Source organism: Coturnix japonica, chromosome 1 (genome assembly GCF_054131305.1).
Source record: "Coturnix japonica strain WE chromosome 1, WE-NBRP24, whole genome shotgun sequence".
Taxonomy (NCBI): Eukaryota; Metazoa; Chordata; class Aves; order Galliformes; family Phasianidae; genus Coturnix; species Coturnix japonica.
Window position 1 is genome coordinate 179,124,438 of NC_140663.1, and position 6,000 is coordinate 179,130,437.

Sequence of the window (6,000 nt, forward strand, 5' to 3'; positions counted from 1 at the left end):
CTGGTGAACATTGGAGGCCCCTAAGATTATTTTCCACCTTGTGGACAAAGCATAAACTGGGTACGTTCTCCAGCAAGTCCATAAGCTGCCGGGAGAGCACCCGGCTGATGGGCTCCCGCTGCACCACTGCCCCCCTGTCACAGCATTCCAGGCACGGCCCCGCTTGGGGCTGTTTCTCCTCTCACAGGAGGCAGGTTGTGTCTCAGGCCCAGCTGTGCACAGGGAGCCAAGGCCGCGGCAGATAGTGGCTGTGTGGGAGGGCTGGGAGCTGTGTGAGCAGTGCCTGCAGTGTGGGTGCTGTGTGTGTCAGCCACAGCACTGCAGGTGGGTGGTGCTCATGGGTGGAGATCCGGCAGAACCAAGGTTAGGAACCAAAGGCAGGCATGGAAGTGAAGGAGCTGGGCTGTGCAAACAGCTACACAGGACAGCAGTGCATTGGTCCTCCCAAGGAGCCCTGGGTGCACAGGCAGTGATGCAAATCTGCACTGAGTTTGGGCCGTGGGTGCTGCTGGAGGTGGCGTTACTGCAAGGGAGATTCCCTTTTGCTCAGCCCCAGCTACAGTGTGTGACACTCAGTGTGGTGATAACCCTCCTTTGGGTCTACCCCTGTGGTGGAGAAGTTTTCCTTTGGGTTTAACAGCAATTTTCCATGTTCAGTGTGGTGTGATGTAAAGGCACAGCCTGTGTGTGTTAGTCCAGCCTCCACTGTGCCCTCCAGCCCTGGCACAATGCACCATGGCACAATGAAGCCTGATATGGCACAGCACAGCATGGCACAGCACGGCATGTTACAGCCCCATCTGCCGGGCTGTTGCCTGGTGTTGGCTGCATCTTGGTGTGCTCTCCCAAGGGACTCTGCTGCCTGTGACTCATCTGTGCTGACTGCCAGCCCACGGCCCGTGTCCCAGCTGTGTTCCCCTCATCCAGCCCACACCAGCCTGGCTGACATACACTGGGGCTGGAAAAAGCGTTGCCAGATGGAAGGTACGTGGAATCTGCTGTGCTCACTCACTGCTGCTCTGAATGCTGCCCTCCCTCTAAATGCTCTGCAGTTGCACTTCAGCCAGGCACGGTGCCTTTGTACTCAATGGACTCTGCTGCATTCTTCTTCCATTAGCTTATAGATTGGATTTTGGAACAACGCTGTCCCCATAGTGAGGTTCTCCACCACCTGCAGAGGGTGGTGACGCACTGGAACAGGTTGCCCAAGGAGGCTGTGGATGCCCCATCCCTGCAGGCATTCAAGGCCAGGCTGGATGTGGCTCTGGGCAGCCTGGGCTGCTGGTTGGTGACCCTGCACACAGCAGGGGGTTGGGATGGATGAGCACTGTGGGCCTTTGCAACACAGGCCATTCTATGGTTCCATGACTTCCTCCAGTGGTTGCACAGAACTCTAGGTCACCACTACAGGACCGTGAGGTTTCTCTGATGATCAGGGCACACTGTGCCCTGGTAATGCATTATTCAGATTGAATTCCAAGTGGCTGTGACTGTTTGCACAGCATGCCCAGAGATGGAGGCCCCGCCATTGCAGGCTGTCCCCATGCCCAACCACCTCCTCCATAGAGAAATTCTTCCTCGTGGTTGATGTGATCACCCCCAGCACAACCTGGGGCTGAGTCAGAGCTGGGCAGAGTACAGACATATGTAGGAATCAAATCCCTGCTCTTTCTGGATTCTTCAGACCCGTGATCAGCTCCATGGGCTCACCCAGACCCCAGAGCTGTGCTGACACATCCCTTGTGCCTCCCTGGAGCTGCTGGGTGCTGCGCTGGGTGCTGTATTGGGTGCTGTGCTGGGTGCTGTATTGGGAGCTATGCTGTGCTGTGCTGTGCTGGGTGCTGTGCTGGGTGCTGTATTGGGTGCTGTATTGGGAGTTAGGCTGTGCTATGCTGGGTGCTGTGCTGGGTGCTGTATTGGGTGCTGTATTGGGAGCTATGCTGTGCTGTGCTGGGTGCTGTGCTGGGTGCTGTGCTGGGTGCTGTGCTGGGTGCTGTATTGGGAGCTATGCTGTGCTGGGTGCTGTATTGGGTGCTGTGCTGGGGTGCACCCGTGGGCTCTGCAGGGGAGGTGTGTGCTGCAAACAGCACCGCAGGATGCGCAGTTTGGATGGGGAGGGCAGAGCAGGACTGACTTCAAGGGCACCTCCATGAGGAGCCCGTTGTAAGGAACACACCACCAAGATCCCATCGCTCAGTGCTGGCTGTGCTGGGACGCTGCCTGTTGGGTGCAGGCACAGCACACAGCACAGCCAGGACACCTGCATGGATGGGGCCTGACGTGAAGCCAATGTGTTTGAATTCTATATGCAGAAACTGGAAGCAGCTGAAAAGGGGAACATCCAAAGAAAGGAACATGAACTCCCCGCGTTTGACGTCAGCCTCCAGCCCTGGGCAGCACTGCACAAATTTGGATGTGTTTTCTGAGTTCTCAGCGATGAAGCATTAATTCAACTTCTTGCTCACTGCAGCACAAAGAGCTGCCTGAGCTCTGAGCTCCCACTGAGCTGCCACGTGGCTGCAATGGCAGCACTGATAAAAGCAGGGATCCACGTCCTTGTGTCTGTCTGCACTTGAAGCAGCCATAAACACTGCAAACAGTGTGATGGGAGCAGCTTCGGGCTGTTTACTGACAGTGTGCAGACCGAGTGCAGTAACAAAACATGGAGCTTGTTAACAGCCAGCTCTTCTGTAAGGAGCAGCACAGGGAGGTACTGCCTGCTCCCTGCAGGGATGTGAGCACCGATGGCTTCCAAGGGCAATGAGGAAAGGAGGAGGCTCTAAACAGGAACCTGTGGGGATGCAGATGGAAACTGAACCTGCTCCATCCCACTGAGAGGGGGAGGAGGCACAGGAGAGCACAGCAGTGTTTGTCAGTGAGGTTACGTGGTGCCGTGAGCCAGGAAACTGAAGGGGAAGCAGAGCTCAGAAACAGGAAACAGGGAGAACAGAGCAGCAGTTGCATCCCTTGGCTCAGGCAAAGGGCACGGCAGGGCCCTGCAGGGCAGCACTGTGCTGAGCTCCAGCAGCAGGGCCATACAGGACAGTGCTGGACCATACCAGGTGGCATTAGAGCCATGCAGGGCAGCACTGGGCTCCAGCAGGGCCATACAGGGCAGTGCTGGGCCACAGCAGGCTCCAGTGGCAGGGTAGCACTGTGTTGGGCCCCAGCAGCCATGAGAGCAGCACTGGCCCATACTGGGCTTCAGCAGCAGCCTGGAGCCCTGGAACATTTCAGCCTCCGATCTATACAAACTATTTTCCATGACCACGAGGTTCAACAAAACCATTTTCTTTCTTCCCTCCTTCCTATCAACATCTCCCGCTACCATCCAGTACCAGTGCCCACAGATCCCACTAGTGTCCTTAGTGTGGAGACTGCAGGAACATTGTTTACTGCTCTGGGTGCACGCCTGGCACAGAAGCATAAATCCACCACCCCTCTGAAACACAGCAGAGGGGAAAGCAGAGCTCAGCAGGATCCCACGGTCACACCCTGGTGCAGATGGCACAGCACAGGTCATGGCATTTCTTTGGGAGCTGCCCCACTGCACGGCACAGAATTCAGCCTGAGAGGGGAGATGTTGGCTTTCTGCTGGTCAGCAAACAGAGCAGGGGGCAGGAGATAAAAGAGCAGTGGAGAATAAGCAGAGCGGTGCTGCAGTCCCTGCTCTGAATGAGGCTCTGGACAGCAGCAGGGCCCAGCAGTGACCCCCAGAGCAGACTGAAGGTGCACAGCTCAATCCCTGCCCTGCCCACAGCCATATGGGCAGCACAGCACCTCCAAGCACAGCTCGAACAAAGCAGCATTGTGCAACGCAAGTTACTTGATAGCGATTTCAAAGAAAAGCACTTGCTGGAATGTGACCTCACAGCCCTCTGCAGCTCTGATCCATGCCAAGAATCTGAAGTTTCACAATGGTGAAGCTGAAAAACCCTCAATTTCTTCATGCTGGAAATGCTCTCACATTGAGTTCACTGAAGGCTCTGTGCAGCTGTGCCAAACTGCACACACAGCAGCTCAGGGCGGGTGGTGGCACTCAGGAAGGAGCTTCCCCTGCAGCACCTTTGGGGCTGACACCCCCCGGATGGCACCCACTTGATTCAGGACGTTCCCAGCACCTCCAGCGGAGCCCCACGGTTACACACAGCTTTCCTTCTCCATGCAGCAGAACACTGAGGCTGCAGGGGATGGAGCCTCACCACCAGCAGCACCACCAGGGCTGCACAGTGCCCAGAGCCTCAATGTGAGCTGGGAGGCTCCAAGCTCCATTCCAAGTCATGGCCACAAGGGTCTGTGCTGTGCTGGACTCTCACTGTGCATCACTGCTGGACACGGCTACGATGTGCTGCCCAGGGCCCCATCCAAGCTGGCCTTGAACACCTCCAGGGATGGACGGGGCATCCACAGCCTCTCTGGGCAGCTGTTCCAGCTCCTCACCACTCTCTCTGTAAAGAACATAATCAGGGACTGCTGAAGAGCATCCCTCACTGCTTTCATCTAAAACAAAAAGGATTTGGAGCCACTGCAGAGATCGCTGACTGTAACATCCTCCACCAAGAAGAGCTGGAGGCTTTGCTCACAATGAAGTCCTGCTCCTGACTCAGTTTTTAAGACGCCAGCTCATGCTCAGGAAGAATGCACAGATTTTTCTCCTTAACTCCACCACTGACCTTCTGCAGTTGCCTCTGAGCAGTCTGGAATAGCAGCCCTGGTGATTTATGTTATTTGGGGAACATCATTTACTGTAAAGGCGAGCAGGCAGCTTTGTTTGGCCATCACTGCCAATTGGCTTTTGGCAGCAAGCTGGGTAAGAGCAGAGTGCAGCCGTGACACGTTGCTGTGCACCGCAGCCTGCACAGCACTGCAGAGCTCTGCAGCTGGTCGGTGCAGCAGCCAGGACCTTCCTTAGCTGCATTTTTAAGGGTCCTCACGCCTTCACGGTGCTCCTACAAACATCACTGAATGCAGTGCTTTACTTGTGCCCTCACCATGTAATCCCAGGCAGTGCCACTGGCAGCACCTGCAGGATGCTCCAGCCCTGCACCATCCACACACCACTGCTGCACGAGGCACTGCTGACAGCACACACACCCCTCCAGGATGCCTGGACGCTCTTGGAGCTGGGCCGTCCCAACCCTTCCACTCATGAGGAAGCTCCTCACAGGGGTCACATTATAGATGAGACACAATAGCACAGAGCCTGGCTCAGCCATGCCTGAATGTTGCACTCCAGCTCCTGCCTGAACCCCAGCACCTCCCTGCTGCTCTGCAGGGCGGCCTCCACAGAGCAAACATCCATCTGTACAAGTTGGGTGGTGCGTATTTGGGGAAGGCTGGGCTGGAAAAACATGCACCTGCCTCACACAGACCTTTGCAGCAGAGGTGAATCCATCTGCCTGCTGAGGAGGCCAGGATCGGGCCATTCTGACACTATGCCTCCAGCTATGCCCAAGGATGAGGCAGCTCTGGAGGTCCAGCAGCCCCCAGCCCTGCACCCACCCTCCTGCAGGACTCGCAGGATGTGCTGCACGCAGCCCTCAGCTGCATCGTGCACCCCCGGCTCCTGTGCTGCCCTCACCCCAGGTCACCCACCATTCATGCTTGCAGCAAGTAGGGGCCAGCACTGCTACCAGGGCTGCACCACGGCTACAGAGGAACAGATCGGAGATGGGAACCATCTCCCACAAAGGATGAGCCCGGCCCTGACCCTAGAATCAGCTCCTGTTGGAAGCGTGGATGCTGCCCGGCTCTACACACTGAACAGAGGACTCAGCTGCATGCAGCACTGCTGCCACACACTTCATACAGAAGCTGAAGCCCACAGACTACAGGAAGGACTCTGTGCAGAGGGTGCTCCCCTGGCCAAGAAAATACACCAGGGCAGAGGCAGGAGAGCCCACAGTGCCCTGCTCCTCTATTGGGACATAATGGAGGGGGTGCAGCTGCTGCTCCTGGATGGAGGAGCTCCAGGGAGAACAGCAGTGGGGAGAAGCAGGC